The 17,914-nt window shown below is 45.1% G+C and overlaps 1 long non-coding RNA gene across 2 annotated transcripts; it reads right to left on the bottom strand.

Annotated features, from left to right (window-relative positions):
• Window positions 1-1,110: 1,110 nt before the first annotated feature.
• Window positions 1,111-17,303, bottom strand: LOC121459816. 2 transcript variants are annotated; one of them, XR_005975979.1, is made up of 5 exons: window positions 17,206-17,303; window positions 8,598-8,665; window positions 6,341-6,461; window positions 4,305-4,537; window positions 1,111-1,244 (listed from the first exon to the last, which is right to left on the bottom strand). It is a non-coding gene; the product is annotated as an uncharacterized LOC121459816 (long non-coding RNA). The 2 variants fall into 2 exon arrangements; XR_005975980.1 differs by lacking the exon at window positions 17,206-17,303 and adding an exon at window positions 9,644-9,707.
• Window positions 17,304-17,914: the final 611 nt, after the last annotated feature.

Genomic DNA, 17,914 nt, shown 5'->3' with positions numbered 1-17,914 from the left:
AGGAATAGGAAGATCATTGCCAGAGTATCTTTGAACACAAAGAACAATGAGAGATAATGTTCTGTCGGGAAATGCTCAACAGCTATATCCCTTGTGTGTGGGGGTCACTTGGAGTAAAAATTCCCCGACAAAAATAAGGGGCCTGAGTAGAATGCATCCAATGTCTGCCTTCTATGGAACAGATTATTTCTGTGTCGGGTTTGCTATTGTGATTTGTATTTCCTGTGCTTTGAGCTCTGCAGGATGGGTTGAAAGGGGTGGGGGTAAACAGATGAACTTGCGTTGTTTCAACTCCTCCTCGGTTTGCCCACCCCTTCACCTCCCTGAGACACACATAGAGCTCCATTCCTCTAGTTCACGCCTCAAGGCGTCCTTACCCCTTTAAACATGACGTAATGTCATGGCGTCGTAACTTTCAAAATCCACTCCGAAGGGGTGGAGACACAGGGCCAGGCATCCATTCAGGACTTCGTGTCATCAAGTGGCCTTTGCAAGTGTAGCTCCCTGCTCTTATTAGGAAAAAGAGTAAGTTCAAGGTCCCACAGCATTTAGCAACTGGTACCTGTTGGCCTCAGTTCAGACCCAGAACCTGCTTATGATGGAGTTCCCAGGACAGATTTGCAAATCATCAGCTGAAGCCCACGTGAAAGATGGATCCTGTAGAAACTTCGTCCGCCTGCTGTTCTTTGAAGATGTGCAGTCTAAGGTTGTGTGGCCAGTTGACAACGGTTTTAGGATAAGAGAAAGAGACAAGGAGCCCACCGGACTCCCAGAAGTTGCAAACTGACAGTACTCTTCAGATGCATGGCAAGGGACAGAGCATCTGCTTCCGGGCACAGAGGTGCACTGTGGGCTCAGGCAGGCTTCTGCTTCCGGGCACATTGAGGGCTCAGGAAGACAAGTGTAATTTCCTCCTGCACATCTCAGTGAAACTCTGAAACTGTCTAGGGTTTCTTGTTATTTTTCATAAAAAACTGCTGCCAAAGCATTTCAAAACTCCGGTGCCTGGTTGTCTCTTAAAAGAATAAAGCTCCTTGGGGAAGTCCTATTCCAGGAGAGATCGATAGAAAATGTTAAACTGTCAGGGATAAATTATTTTATGTATAATTTTATTTATTTATGTATTGATTTCCATGGCTTTTAGGGCTGCTAGTAGCAACAGAGGAAAGGCTAATCACTCTGGAATGTGCGTGCCCTTGGAGCATAGCCCCAGGGAGCAGGGAGCTCGCTGGTTAGTCGAAAGCCTGTAATAGGGAGAGAAAGTTTCCTTCAATGTAATGGAATCCTCCATTTCAGCTCTTCGTTAGCATTTATAAGACAAACAATACCAGGAATGGAACATTTAGCAGCCATCTGCTTTGCATGCAGAATTGGACGGAATGATTCGCATGCAGAGTGCTACTTTAATCATTTCTTTAGAATACTGCCAGAAGCATTGTTCAATGAAAAACCTCTCTTTAGTGCAGACACATGCCAGGCCACAGTTCTGCTGTCACAGTCCTTATGAGCAGTGCTGGCTGGGAAGTTCTATTTTAGAGACAGCATATGCAGTGTTTGAAGAGACCGCCATGGGATGGAGAAAAGATGCAAGAGAATTCTGGAAGCATCTACTACCTGCATTCCTTAGTAGACTGGATTTGTTCCATTGCTACATGCCCCCGCATTCAAGTTCCTCTCTGGAACCTTCTCTGAGCTCACACTATAGACTTCTCTATGGTCTCGTAGCAAGTCATGTGACCTTCCTGGACAACACGAACTTTCCACTTTACCTTCCTGATGTTTGTGACACTGCCCAGTCCTCTCCAGGACTGCCCTGAGCGCTTCTTTGGAGGTGTACCTTGTCCATCCCCGCAGGCCCCATCTGTCACTATGTTCAGCACACTGTGCAGTCCCTAAGTAGTCGTTGATGTGAGATCTCACTGGCAAGCCTCTCCTATCCCTGGCTGAGCAAAGACCAAAATCAGTACAACAAAGCCAGGTCTGTGGGGAGAAGAGCGGGAATCCACCAGGGGTTAATTCTCAGTCAATCACGATTCAGTCAGTGTATACTTAGACGGAACTGCTGAAACTGCCAGGAAGCTTCAAGGAAAAAGTACAGAGGGCAAGTAAAAGACAAAAATACAAAGCAGGCAGGATTTTATCAAAGTTTTTTTCTTCCTGATACCATCTGTCTCCTCCTGTCTGGTTTCCTGTTTCCTTCTTTGCTCATTCGCTCTGCCCTGCCTGTGTATCTAGTGCCGTTCTTACCACTATATGGCTGTAAGTAATCAGGAAATGGAGCTGAAGTCTGGGTTGTGGTAGGACTTCAAGGATGTCCGCTTCCCAGAAATGGATCACAAGGGCTGCCCTTAGGTTCTTAGAGAATGCATTTTAAACCTTAAATTTATTTAGTGTGCGTGCATCTGCATGGTCAGAGGACAACACATACGATTGCTTCTCTCCACTGTGTGGGTCCTGGAGATCCGATTCAGGACCTCAGGCTTGGTAACCAGTTCCTTTACCCACTCAGCCACCTTGCTGGCCCCTAAGCTTTTAGAAACAGGAATGGGGGCGGGGAGGATTTTGAAATACGGTGATTATCAAGGACTTGAGAATAAGGGGGTCCAGATATCCCTACATTTGGACCCAGAAAACAAACTGTGGCCCTGTGCCATCCCCCCATGCTACCCCTGTATGTGGAAAACAGGGGGATCACAAAGAGATGCTAACTGGAAGGTTAATTCTTTTCTCCTCTCATAAGAGTTTCAGTGTTGCGATCTGGAAGTGGGAAGTAGAATGTGCTCTTTGAGAAACTACTGGAAGGGAGGCAGGAAGAAAGGAAAGGAAAGGGGGAAAGGGAGGCAGCCGATGTCTCTGGCTGAGTCCCGACGGCTAGATCTGTCAACCTGGCAACCCAGATCACCTGGGAGGAGGGCTTCTGGTGAGGGATTGTCTGCACCAGTTGGCCGGTGGATAGAACTGTGGGAATTGTCTTAATTAAGCTAACTGGTTTGGGAAGACCCAGCCCTCTGTGGCAGCCCCACTCAGGAGGCTCTAACAGTGGAAGGGCCCCAAGCACACACGTTGGTGAGCAGGTCTGTATTCACTTCTCTGTTCTCTACTGTGGGTGTGCTGTGTCCAGCTGCTTCACACCCCTGCCACGCTCGCTTCCCCACATCGATGGACGGTAAGTTGCTCCTGAGTCAGGGTTTCTATTGCATGACTCAAAGCAACTTGGGGAGGAAAGGGATTATTTAATATATAACTCTCAGGTCATACTCTGTCACTGCTGGAAGTCAGGGCAGGAGCCCAATGCAGGAACCTGCAGGCAGGAACTAAAATAGACAATATGAAGGAGTGCTGTCTTATTCCTCATAGATTGATCAGTCCACTTTCTTATTCCACTCAGGACCACCTGCCCATGGACATCACTGCCCCCCTCCTCTCTCTCTTTTCTCCCATGGTCCTGGCCCTCCCACACCAATCATTAATCAAGGAAATGGCCCCCAGGCTTGCCTACAGGCCATCTGATAGGAGAATTTTCTCTCCTGAGGTTTCTCTTCCCAGAGAACTGTGTCAAGTTGACAAAACAACCTAGCCACCAGGATATTTCATCACCACAACAGAAATGAAGTAGGACACTGAGCTGGAGAAGGACAAGTGGCCTCAATCCCTCCACAGCCTACTGGTCTAGCAGGTCAGTTTGGAAAACAAAACCGAGTCTCTGCTGTGAGTCGTTCTGCAGACACTGCGAGTCACCTGTCACAGAGTCTCCTCCATTGTCAAAACATCTTCTAGAATCTTGAGGGAAACAGTATGAGAAGCCTAAACTAGTACAATGAATAATATTGCTTTCCTCCACATTAGATGAAAGTTCTGATAATATACAAATCAAAAAGCAAGAAGGCACAGACTGTCAGCGTCATGGTGGCTGCAAAGCAACAGATTTTGAGAGGGGAGAGCTGAAGTGGACAATCTAAGTGGTTCTTGTGGGCCTCCACATGAAAAACCTAAGTGCCTACCTGTGTGAGCAGGGCAAAGCCTGGAGACTCGGGTTATATTCGCATGCAGGGACTGGCAAAGACTGAGCCAACAGGAGCCACACTATAGCTGACTTCCTTATTTTCTTCCCTGTCTAGTTATGAAGACAATGATGATGGAAACTTTAATCTCACAGCAACTACAAGAGCAGCTTCCCCAGCTAAGTGCCTCGCGTTCCCCGGAGCAAAGAAGGAATGAAGGGAAAAGAGAAGCTCTCAGGGATGACAAATATTTAAGGGGATCTACTTTATGGGCAAATGGTGGGACTTCGTTCCGAGCCAAACCTGGTGACAATGTGGCACTTCCCCATCGGTGTTAGTTGTTAGTGAGGACACGGGAGGTATTTGAATGACTCTTGAAGAGATGGCAGCATTCCTGGGGTCTAATTCCTGCTTGTGAAGGCAGCGGATGGAACGCATTGGCTGCCTGCGTTCTGGTATCTGTGCTCGCATCTTTGGGTGACGTTACAGTCGCACCCCATGTGTCAAGTGCTAGATTGTGTTATTGATCATCAGGCCTGCAGGGAAATAAAAAGAGCTCGTTATCAGGGAAAATTTTAAATCTATCCAGTTCTGAAAAGGAATGTCACAGTTCTGGCACAAAAATACTGAACCAATTTTTTTTAAAAAAAAAAAAAAAGGAGAACCAAAAAGAGATTATATTTCTTAAAAATCTGATCAGTATCTTACCCAAAGAAATAGGTTAAAATCATCAAAGGGGAATTCCAAAAAACAAAATCCAGAAAGACTGGTGAGGGGCTTGGCTAGTAAGAAAGACAGAGGACCCACTGAAGGGATCACAGCACAGTGCTTATGAGCCAGCTCCCCCATATAGTTATCCACATGTGTGTGGCTGTCTACTGTCCACACCACACCTGTTCTTAAAGACTTCGGCTATCATCTTCAGATACTGAACGTCTTTAGAGACTCGAAGGGCAAGATGCGGCATGCCCGCCCAAATCCATGAGCCTATATATCATATACAGTAGTTTTGGCAACAAGTAATGGAAAATAGATTCAAACTGGCTCACACAGGGGTTGGCAAAGAGCAGCCTGTAGGTTGGCCACCTTTTCTACCGGAACACACCGACATGTTCCCTTCTGGCAAAAGAAAGAGTGGTTTTCCCCCTAGGTACGGAAGAGAAATTTTCAATCAGACTGTGCCAATTTAGAACACGTGTGTATCACTGGAGCGGAGTGCATTTTTGACCCACGTGGAAGCCTGGGTAAAGGTGGGTGGCTCGCACACAGCAAGCGACGAGAAATGCAGAGTGGATGGTAAGTACGTGGGTAACAGCTTCTAGCCGCTCCACCATCTCCCCTCCACCTTCTCCCAATCTTTGCTTCTATCTCTATCTCTGGCTTTTCTCTCCTCTACCTGGTTTTACGTTTTCCAATACCCAGTGGAAAATGCAATTGAAAGTCTCTCCAGGGGTGTCAGGCTTCCCTCTCAAACTAATGCCTCATTTTCTCAGTCTGATTTTCAAGTTTTAGAGATAACTTTTGGTTTCCTAATCAAGGTTAGAATCATCCCTCAGACAGAAGTGGGGCCGTGTTCTAAGGAGTTCTCATTATACCTACAGGAGCAGATAGATTCTTCAAGAGAGAGAAGGATGGGCAGGTAAGCCCATAGGTATTGACTAAACAAATTTATTATGTCAGACATAGGTCAACATTTCCATTCTAAGTAACTGATTGCATTAGGGTTATTTTTTGTTTGGGGAAATACAGACATTTAGACAATATGTGCCTTCCCTATGAAACTCTAAAGGTAGGAATGTGGTTTGGCATCCCGGCCCCTAAATACAGTACTAGTTAACCTTGACTCCATGGCCCAGTATGGCAGCGAGCACATACGCTGTTGTAGGCAGCAGCAGAAGGGAGGTGCTAAGAAGCGGCAAGAGGTACACACCAATTGTCATTAAGGAAAATTCCAAAAGACGACATATCCAAGTTGAGCAACCCGAATTCCCAAACTGGAAAGAGTTTGAACACTGAAATGACACCACAGTTGGAAAATCCCACATCATGAAACATCATTTCACGCTCCAAATTATTATAAATACTTTATAAAATTGCCTTAAGGCTAGGAGTATCTGAAAAATAATTCCATGTTTGAACTTGTGCCCCATTCACAAAACGTATCATAGTTTCAGGAGTGCAAGGGGGCTGGGGATGTAGTTCCACCAGTAGGCATCTTGCCTAGCACCTGTAATCCAGGAAATGGAGGCGGAGGACCAGAAGTTCAAGGTCATCCCCAGCTATTTCATGAGTTCAAGAAAAGCGGAAAAAACAAACAGAAAAGCAAATATTTAAATAACCTGAAGTCCAGAGTCCTTCTGGTCCCAAGCACTTCAGACGAGAGAAACTCCACGTCTTGTCCTCTCAATCCCTTCCAAGGGAAACAGTCTCTTTCCTTTTCATGGACACCAGTTTGCCCAGCTTAAAAAAAAAAAATCGTAGTTTCTACCACTGCAGAGTAAGAAGACACGCACTAACGGACCAACAGCTGCTCTGTGTGTTCATTTGCAAACTGTGCAAGACTAAAACCATTTCTTTAAAAAAATTGTTTTATTTATTTATTTTTGTTTGGTTTTACATCCTAATCTAAGTTCCCCTCCCTTCCCTCTTCCCAGTTCCCCCCCACACACACACTCCTTGCCTCCTGTGGACATCAGTTAGCCTTGAGACTAAGCTCCTCCTGTTCTATTAAGACTGGGTGAGACAGAGGCAGGTGGATCTCTGTGAGTTTGAGACCAGCCTGGTCTACAAGGGCTAGTTCCAGAATAAGCCTCAAAGCTACAGAGAAACCTGTCTCAAAAAACCAAAATAAAAATAAAAGACTGGAGAGGTAATCCTGTAGGAGGAATAGGTCCTCAAAACAGGCAACACGGGCAGACAGCTCCTGCTCTCGCTGTTAGGCGTCTCTCTGAAGACAAACTTATACAGTTGTAACACATATGTGGAGGGCCTAGGCCAGTCCCTCTTTAAGAGAGACATACATAGATCTACTCATAGATCTAATCTACACAAGATCTCCTGAGTAAACTGGGAGAATGAGGACCTTGGGAGAGGGTTGAAGGGGAGGGGAGGGGCAGGGAGGGGAGCAGAGGAAAATGTAGAACTCAATAAAAATCAATTTTTTATTTTTATGATGTGAGTGTTTGGGTTTTTTTTCTTTCATTTATATGTATCACTGTTTTGTTCAAAGGTATGTCTATGCGCCACTCGCAGGACTGGTGCCCTCGGAGACCAGAATAGGGTGCTTGATCTCCTAGAACTGCAGTTATGGACAGTTGTGAGCCTCCATGTGGCTGCTGGGATTTGAACCCCGGGTCCTCTGGAAGAATAGAGCTTTTATGCTGAGCCATCTCTTCAGAGTCAAAGCATTTCATTTTTATTTAGTTTATTTTATATTAACAAATAATTGTTCCTATTTCTTTCTTTTCTTTTCTTTCTTTTTTTTTTTTTTTTTTTGGTTTTTTCGAGACAGGGTTTCTCTGTAGCTTTGGAGCCTGTCCTGGAACTAGCTCTTGTAGACCAGGCTGGTCTCGAACTCACAGAGATCCGCCTGCCTCTGCCTCCCGAGTGCTGGGATTAAAGGCATGCGCCACCACTGCCCGGCTAATTGTTCCTATTTCTAAAGTACAATAAGACATTCTGGTCTAGAATGATAGAAATGGTAGAAAGAGCCCATCGGGATAATTAATTTATTGTTATAGTTGGTTGCGAGATGTCTCCTGGAGGTTCATATATTCAAGGCTTAACCCTCAGTGCAGCAGAGGAAGTCACAGGATTCTGAGGGCTCTGGTAGGAGCAGACTAGTCCATTGATGGAGTCCAGATTTGACAGACTGTTGAAAAGTGATAGAAACTCAGCAGCTGGATCCAGCTGGAGGAAGGGAATCCTCTGGGGCGTGGCCTCAGAGGCTGTATCTTACCCAGGCCCCTTCTTTGGTCTGGTAGCACGCTACACCACATGCTCCCTGCCGCGATATCCTACCCCATCATAGGAAGCAAAGCCAAGAGACCACAGGTGGAAACCTAAAGCCAGGAGACAAAATGCATCTCTCCATCTTTAAGTTAGTTTTCCTGGGTATTTTTTCAGTGATAAACAGTGAGCCTGGTTCTCTCTCACCTACCAATTCTTTTTTATTTTTTTCCTGTGTGATGAAGTTCTTTAAAATCTATTAGCAACTTTGAAGCAAAAAATCCAGTGCAATTCTCTCTAACTCAGGAAGAAAAAGGGCAGTCGTTATTAAGAAATGTAAAGGAGAGTTTAGCAAAACCACTCAGATTTATGACCTTAGGTTGTAGTTGCTTTTTTTCGTTGCTGTGATCGAACCCTGTGACCAAGGCAGCCAAGGAAGAGAGATTACTTTGGCTTATGGTTCCAGAGCGATAAGAATCCGTGAACACACAACAGAGGCAGGTGGCTCTGGCAGGAAGCCAAGAGCACACATTTTGAATCAAAAGAACAAACCAGAGAGAGTGAACTGCAAATAGGGTGGGGCTTTAAATGCTCAAAGCCCACCCCCCCAGCAAGGCCACACCTCCTAAACCTCCCCCAAATAGTTACCGACTGGGAACAACGTGTTCGAACAGATGAACCTTTGACATTCCCATTCAAGCCGCCACACCCTGTAACTGAAATTTAAATACACAGTTACTGTTTTATTTATGTCATGTGGGATATCTGTTATAAAAGCGATGCTGTCGTGCTAATGAGGAATGAGCCTCCTATGTCAAGTTGATGCCACTTGAGGAAAAATCTGCGTTATTCTGTAGGTGTCACACTATAAAGGGAGATGGATAAGCATTTCTTAAATTCTGCCTCAGACCTGGAAGCATCAAATGCAGGAAAGCACCTTCTACTGGCTCCACTATCACAATGGTCCAGACTGACCAGGGTTATTTGCTACGGAAATAGCGTCCTAGCACCGTCTGCTACCATGAGAGCTTGTAACGATTCCATCCAAGACCTCTCAACTGATCACTGACAGCCTGCTCCTTCACCGTGCGCTTCTTATGGAAAGGTGATGGACACAATCTCCTACCCTGAGGGATGCGCCAGTGGTTACTTATTAGATTTAGTAAACCAAACGAAGATCAGGTCTCATGCCTGTGAAGAAACAGAGGAGGGAAGGATTTTTTTTTTTTTTTTTTTTTTTTTTTGTGACTGAAAAGTTCCAGCAAAATTAAACTTCACTGCGGAGGTTATGCCAGCCTTGTGAGCCAACACCCTTCCTGCAGTCAGGGAGCTTGAGAGCAATTACGTCAAGTATTATCTGGCAACAAGAATAGAACATTATTCTGAGCAATAAAGTGTTATTCAAATTTGACCGAAGTACACAGATGCAGTAACATGGTAATTATTCTAAGAAAGAGTGTCTAATTTAGAAATTACCTAACCTTTTGGTTTCTATTTTTGATGACATTTGTAATCTAAATGAGCAACCAACCTGCTTCTCCCAGGCTTTTACATCAAGCTCAAAATCTGATTTGCAATTTTATTTTGAGCTCAACCTCCCATTTATTAGCATTCAGTCAATATCTTAAAGGCAGAGACATTTTAGGCCCGGATGATTCACAGACAAAGAATAGAGAAGTAAAGAAATCAGTTACATTGTTTCTAGCAAGGCAAAGCCACAGCCATGTTACCAGGAACTGTTCCTTTTCTCTGTCGTGCTGTCCCGTGAGAGGAAGTCACAGAGTGATTAATGTTTGCCCAGTGTTGAGACTTTGACCTCTCCCCAGGAACTAACAAAACAATCCACAATTGATTGTACACAGTCAGCTTCCAATCCCCCGAAAAATCACTCATTAATTCATTAGTTTGGCAATAATTTTCCAAGCTCCTGTTTCTACTGAGCTCTATGCTTAGTTATGGGCACATGAGGAAAGACCAGGAAGAACCCTCAGTCCCAGAGACTTTATCTTTCTGTGATACTGTATCATTCTTGTTATAGGAACAATCTGCAAGCATTTAGTAAATGATAGAAATACGCACAAATGACCAGAACAGTTGGATAGAATTATAGGTACTGAAACATCCCATAATGCTACTCTATTCCTATAGTAATTCTTTTAATTTAAAAAGTTGTTTAAAATACTAGTCTTATATTTTGAGTGACAAATTATTTCTTCAACTAGAGTTACGTTGGGAGGAAGCTTTATTATAAGCAATAAACAAAGAATCAGGGTAGCGCATGCCGGTATACCCAGCACCTAGGAGGTGGAAGCAGAAGGATCCTGAGTTTGAGGACATCCTGGGCTACATAGAAGTCCTATGCCAGTCTACCTTATAAGATTCTGTCTCAAAAGGAAAAAAGGCCTTCTAAGAAATACATGTCAATTATTTTAATCATATTGCAGACAGATTCTATTTTCATGTGCATCACACAGTTGTTACAGAAAAGTCACAGGAGGCCCCAGAAGGGGCATGCGTGAGAAGGCCGGGCACTGGCTTCTACAGAATGAAGAGCAGTGGGCTGAATAGCGCCTCTAACCTCTGTGCCAATCACACCGTCATTTTTACACCCTCGTGAGTGTGTGATGGCCAACCTCACCAGAACATATTCTTGAGCAGTTTCAGAAAGGCTAATTTTTAGCATGTGTAGCTTTCCTCACAGTACTGAGAATACTTCATGAAGTGTCCCCAAAGGGAAGTGTTGATCTAAACATGTAATATTTGTAGCTATCAGCACACCTGAACTCACGGTGGTCAATGGTTTCACCCAGAATCCCACCAAGTGAAACAGGTCATGTGACTTCAACAGCTGTCTAAATGCTACCAGTGCCTCCTACCAGGGACTTTTCCCTGGACACTGGCATAGAGCCAATAATGAGGCGCTTGATCATGAAATGCCACCCAGTCTGTCCTCTAGCTAAGTCCCTTCAGTCCCTCCAGAGCAGAAATACCCTGGCCATTCGAGGATTTCAAAGGAGATTACCAAAAGGGGAGGGGTATGGGGGAAAAGTGGGGCTCTTAGGGTCCTTCCACGGCAGCCCGCGAGCTGACCAGATTCTTGTAAATGCTTTATATCTGTGAATATCTAAACCCATATGCTCATTTTTTGTGACCAGGAAGCGAGAGATATACATCCCCTTTAAAGTTACTGAGTCAACACCAACAGACTTTCTTTATGCCTGCCATTCCCATCTTGGAGGTTTTGAACTCCATTCAAATGTATTTAGAGTTTCCATCACAGTAAGTCATTTCAACATATGCATAAAAGACAAGGTGGGAAATGAAATACGAGGCCAGGGTGAGGTCCTCGGAGTGCTGAGCACAGATGGGGAGAATGGTCCAGTTTTAAAGTGCAAGCAGCGCAGGCTCCACTGAGAAAGGAGGTGAGGTGATGGGACAATAAGAAGAGCATGCAGATTAAGGGCTCCCAGGTGTCTTAGGGAATTGGAGGGACAGGTAAGATTATGGCTGGGGGAGAACAAGTGAACAGGGGACTAGCAGGAGTTGAGACCAAAGAGACAGCGGAACCAAGCGTCTGGGATGGGTCACCCTTTGCAAACACCCGTTTTTACCCCAGTGAAATGGGGCAGCACTGTGAGGTCTTGCACTTACATTTAACTTAGGTTTTTCAAGCATTACATTGCCTCAGAGTAGTCAGCTAGGAACAGGCAGCCTTGTTGGGAAGCTACTGCCATCATCCAAGAGAGAAGTACTGCATCTCGAGAGAAAGCAGAAGTGCTTAAAATTAGTTGGGCGTGGATTATCAAAAGATTTGGGGAAAGGAAGAGGCATACAGGAGGACTCCAAGGTTTTGGGTGAAGAGACTACCCACTGAGCTGATATAGGCTGCGAGTGGAACAGTCTTCAAGAGAAAAGATGAAATTCAGGTCTGGACTTAAGTTTGGGATATCCATTCTGCAATGGTAAAGGTGTGAGGTTTAGGAGAAAGTCAAAGGTGGAGACGTGTGTTTAATGGATGCTGTATGATAGTCAAGGCCGTAGACCACGGAGGTCACCGACGGGTGGGGAAAGCCCAGAAGGCCAAACCCCAGGACCCTTCACCATTGTGAAGCCAGGGAGAAGAGGTAGACTAGCAAAGGGGTCTGAACAGGGAAGCCGAGGACACAATGACAGTGGTGAGGGTGGCGGTGGGGAGTAGGGGTGGTGTCCTGAAAGCCATGTGAAGAAGCTGCTGAAGACTCAACAGCTGGGCTGTCTACTACCAGCACATGTCCCTATGATGTGGCATGAGAGGGGTCCAAGGACTTCAAAAAGGCCAATCTCAGTAGTGTGGGTGAAACACCCCTTTAGGAAAAAAAGAATTAAGAGGTGTGAACAAGAGAGAAAGTAGAGACAGTGAATGCAGATTCAATTTTAGGACAATGTTACTTTTAAAAGAACACCAAAAAGGGGCACTATAGCTAATTGCATTTTTCTTAGATGTTTTCTTTGGGTATTAATGTGAAAAATTAATACTTGACAAATGAATGCATTGCTTTTTCAGGAAGGCAAACATGCCTAACGCCTAATAAATGTCTACAAAATACTGTGAAAACGGTAGAAAATTAATTTACTATTGAATGATCACAACTGTGAATATTCTTCTGCAGAAGACAGTTCAGAAATTATAAAATCAGCTCTGTGACTAAAGATAACTTATGCAGAATGAGGCCTCTTAAATAGAGAGATGTCTTGGCCTTGATCCCTCTCAAATGCTACCATTTTTCTAAGAAGGCATTTCGGAGTAAAGGAGAAGCCAGGCGCCTGTTGCCACTCCCCAACACCATGTACCACCTACAGCTGAGGTCTGGGATCCAAGACTCAAGAGCAAAGCAAATGAGTCAGTGTGCAGACGATGGGAAGGGAGGGGGAGGGGAGGAGAGCAACTGCTTCTTAGATGCCCGCGCTAATTCTGTGAGTAATTTCTTCTATGATTCTGGCGTCTTGCTCTAATAACTTCCAGCCCAAGGGTACATGTGTCTTTTTTCACTTTTAAAGCTTAATTTATTTGGGAGGGGGTGGAGGCAGTAGGTTTTGCTACTGGGTTGTTCGCCACAGCCATCAAAGACGCACCTGATATCTAAGTCACAGCCAACGTTTAATCTGAAAATACCTTTGAGAAAGGGTAATAATGAGGGCTGAGTCTGCAACCAGAGGTAAAATCTCTGAGTAAAAGGGATATGGTTGCAGGGATCCTACCTCTCCTATGTGAGCAGTTTCATTGTGTAAGAATAAAATTTGAATCGTATTTAATACACTACAGAGAAGAAATTTGGCTGATGCATTTTAAATCTACTCGGAATGCTTGTTTTCAGAATTGTGGTCATCAGAAGCTAAAGCCCCTGTGAGGAAAATTCACTGCTTGGCTAGCAACTGTCCAGGAGCCTTGCATTACATCCCACCACGGATCACTGGGACTGCAATGGCGGTGGTGACCTGGGAGGGACAGTGAAGATGTGACCCCCCTCTCCCAGGTCCACGGGAGTGCTGGAGCTGGTGACCTTCATGGAAAAGGGTCTGGAAGGATGAAACATCAGTACATAGGGCTGTGGTGACAAAGGGCGGTCCACGGTGCCACCATGTGCAGACCTGCTGACCTTCCAGGCAGAAAAGTTCGAAGACCAGCCAGCCCCAGCCAGTCATGACTAGATGGACACAGGAACATGGAACATTTTTCAATAATCAAGCAGATAAAACAATAATAATAATCTTTACCATGGCTGCCTGGGGACTGCTTAAAAGAAGAAAATGCTTTGATTGATTTTTTTCCTTGTAAGCACTACAAAAGCATGAAAACATCAAGAGTTACATTAGGCTCGAATAATACGATAATCTTCCACTAAACAATTGATTCTTACATGTTAGTTCACAGAAACAGACACGGAGGTAAGCCATGATGCATTCTGGGCCACCGGTAGCCTGAAGGTTTTCTACAGCCAGGTTTCACACGTGAAGAGCTTGTTTTACAGTATAGATCTCTCTTGTATTCAGCCAGCACCCTTGGAGGTTCCCAGTGTTCTTGGTACCCAACAATAGGCTGGCAGATAGTCCTAATCTGCTGGTCATTCTGTTTGTTGCCCACTTCTCACACACCATGAGGCCCAGCATATACCAGGAAAACCACCACACCATTTTACATAGCCCATTAAGTAAACCATGATATAATTTTTAATTTAAAGAGAGAAACATCCTTAAGGGTTATTTGGTCTGGTTTGGTGGTAGTATTCAATTTTGAAACTGAGTCAACTATGGAGGCACAGGTGTGCAGTTTCTTCCTGTGAGAGGTGGAGGCAGGAGAATCAAGGTTAGAGGGTGGCTGGAATTACATAAGACCCTCCTCAACAAACAACAAGGCTTCACATTAATATTCTGATCTGTAGATGGTTGAAATTAGAACCTCGGCAGCTTCTGTCAGATGTGCCAGTCTGGACACCAAGACAGAGCCAGGCTATTTTTGAAATTCTGGAATATTCCATCTTTCGTCTGGACACCACATGGTTCAGGAAAGGCTCTTGCCATTCTGTGAACGGTAAACAGAGGCCCCACTCAGCCCCATTTGATGGTCCTCTAAACTGTGGTCCCTTGGCCATCTGCGGATTTTGAGAATAATGTGTATCATCGTCTGGGAGGGGACACTAATGATGAATTTGCGGCTGCTTACTTAGAAGAATTGTGGGGGGCTAGATTTGGTCTGAAAGGACTTGTTTTGTAGTTGTGCTTTCTGGAACAGAACAGGTCGGAAGCCTAACCCTGGCACTGGTTACTCAGCCTCCTGAAGTTGGATAACCTGCTGAGAAGTCCTGGCAAGAGTGAAGACAGTCTCATCGTAGCCCAGGCTGGCCTTGAACTCAGAGAGATCCGTCTGCCTCTGTCTCCCAAGTGCTGGGAGGCACCACTGCCTGGCCTCTATGACAACTAGTGTGGCTAGCTCTGGATTCTGATCTTCAGGCAAGCTTTATTTGATAAAGCACAGATTTCTTTAGAGGTTTCACTTTTTAAAATACTTTTTATTTATTTTTATTTTTAATTAAGTATATGCTTTTGTGGGTATGTGCATATATGTGCAGGTTGTGAAAGCCAGGGTCTCCATTTGCCCCCGGAGCTGCAGTTGCAGCCAGATGTGCAGGTAGATGCCCTCCGTAGATGCTGGCAACCAAACTCCAATCCCCTACAAGGGCATCCACTCCCTGTCACTCAGCCGTCCCTCCAACTTCTAGTGGTTTCTTTGAACACAGACATATCTATTCATCCTAAATCAGGAGAGAAAAATCTAACGAAATTATACTTTATGTGGCTCATGATGACAAGGAACATTCCAGATACTTCTTCAGTACTGTCCGCCCAAAGCTCTCAGCAAGATTGAGGGGACTGGTTTACAAATTCAATGTCACCGTGGTCTAGGGGCGTGCGTCCCTGTATTATAAGCACAGTTCAAGTTGTCTGTCCCTTTGATAGCTTTCTAGTTCCCAGAGAGCGGAGGCCTCTGGGAATCAGGAAGTAGTGGTGTGCCAAAGAGAAAACCCCCGGATGGAGATCAGCAGTAAATCTCTCCAGGCAACACTGTGGTCAGAAGGCGGGAAATTCCTCCACCTGCCCTCACCAACCGTCCCTCAAGAAAGGTTAGAGACGGTTAGTTTGGGAAATCCCCTCAGAGACAGCAGAAAGGAGATGGAAAAGCTGCTGGCGAAGAGAATCTGTATGGAGACGCCAATTAGCAGCTGCTCCAGGCAAAGCTGCTCAGCCCCGCCTCCCGCCTCCATCCGGATCCCCTCGGGTACCCCGGGGAATTAATGCCTGGGTCTCCTGGTCCCTGGCCTGAGCCGCTAACCCAGATTCACTTCCTGCTAGGCCCTCCCGTGACCCCCGCCCACCCCCCCCCACCCCCGCTCCAGTGGGACCTGTGAGTCTCCCTCACTGTCGAGCTCAGCAAGCTCATCCGGTTTTACAGGGTTCTAATCTAAATGTGACTTTGGGGTCACATTCTTAACTGCAGTTATGCAGAGAGGAGTCCTTCCCACGGGGAAGAACACACACAGACACACACACACAGAGAGAGAGAGACAGAGACAGACAGAGAGACACACAGAGAGAGAGACACACAGAGAGAGACACACACACATACAGAGACACAGAGACAGGAGAGAGACAGAGAGAGACAGAGACACACAGAGAGACACACACACACATACAGAGACAGAGACAGACGAGGGGGGGGGGTGGAGAGGACTTAGAACGGAATATCTACAGATGAGTTAACACAAGAGAAAGAGAATAAATGCTTTCGGGGAAGGATCCTGGCTAGAAATTGCTTTCCAACCCCTGATCTACACAGGCAAGACAGACAGACACACACAGGTCAGGACCGCCGCCAGGGCTCGTAAATCGTGCCCATTTCGGCAGGACTCCTATTTGAAGTCTGTTGTGTGTGGAGGATGAAGGTCGGGCGGGGGTGGGAGTGGGGAAGTGGGGGTTGGGAGAGAGAGGTGTGAGACAGGGTCTTGCTACAAGTCCCAGGCTGGCCTCCAACTCATGCCTGTCCTTCCACCTCAGGCTCCTGGGTACTTCCAGGACGCTGGAATTACAGTTTAGCCCCACCAGAACTAGCTGGTTTTCTTTTACATGTGACTTCAATGATTGTTTCAGCAAGATGACAAAAAAAAAATTAGATTTTAGTAGAAGAGGATTTAAAACTGATTCCGTTATGACAATTTAAACTTATCTTACTATATCCTTACCCAAATGGGTCTCAAAATGTGAGGGTGTTGTAAGGCAGGAAGTACTGTGGGTCTAAAATCCTTTAAGAAACTGTGGTCTATTCGAGCACACGTGCCTTTTTATGTAGTCAGACCTGACCATTCTGTGATTGGTGATGATGAATCCAATTGTCAAATAGTTTCCCACGCCTCTAAAACACCCTGGGAAAACCACCACTTCAATGTCTTCAGACAAACTTGGTTCTTGTTCTTCTTAATTTCTGAATTTCTCTTAGGATTGATTTTCCAAACATTGAAGCGATCCTCAGATACCTAATGGCTCTGATTAGAAAAGGCTAGAAGCCTCTAGCTTGCATCTTCCTCATGATTAGAATAGTCTTTAAAGTCAGCTGCTCTTAGCAAAGAATTATGATGGTGAGACCTTAGCTCTTGTCCAGGACTACCACCCCTGAACATTCTAGAAAGTCAGTATAGCCTCAAGAGGATCTTATTTCTGTTCTTACCTGGACATCTATGACATCTTCAGTTCTCAATTTCCACCAAGGCCAAGTATATTTCTGATTTCAAGGTAAGTTTTTTTCACTTGCTTTCAGCAGTCCTGTAGTTATGAATGTGAAATTAATTAAATATCACAGAGAGAAAAAAGTCTTTGTACAGGGACAGATGCAACACGGATTGGTTGAGGCAGATTCCAACACGGATCTGGGAGTAATAAATAAATTAATAATAAAAAGAAAGCACAGGGCAGTTCAGATGGAAGCAAGCTTTTGCCTTTGCCCTGGGAAGTTTATAGTGTTTTAAACAATTGTAAACATGTCAGTGTACGTGGATACTGTTCCCATAGCAGCATGGCAACAGTTAGGAGTTTCTCAAAACATACCCAAAAGGAAACTAAAAATAGCTCGCCTTCCATATCAAAATATGCACGCATACATATTCAGGCAGTGTGCACAAAAATGATATGTAATTAGAAGGTTGCAGACACCAGACTTTCACAAGGCATGCCATAGTTAACAAAAAAAGAAAAGGGGGAAAAAAAGGAGTCTTCATCTCAGTGGGCTGAGGAGCTATTGGCAAGTGATGGCTGCCAGGGAAGGGAAAGTTGGTTTTATTCAAATGCAGCCCTTGGTAGGTGCTCCAGTGGATGGCCCTACACCCCTGTGCATGCCGGCACTACAGAGAAAGGGCCAAAACAGGAGTGTGTGACCCTGG

Source organism: Microtus oregoni, unplaced genomic scaffold (assembly GCF_018167655.1).
Source record: "Microtus oregoni isolate MIOR12 unplaced genomic scaffold, Mior012 000019F_ref0000042, whole genome shotgun sequence".
Classification (NCBI taxonomy): domain Eukaryota; kingdom Metazoa; phylum Chordata; class Mammalia; order Rodentia; family Cricetidae; genus Microtus; species Microtus oregoni.
The sequence above is the reverse complement of the archived record's forward strand: the minus strand, read 5'-3'. Positions and strand labels throughout refer to the sequence as shown.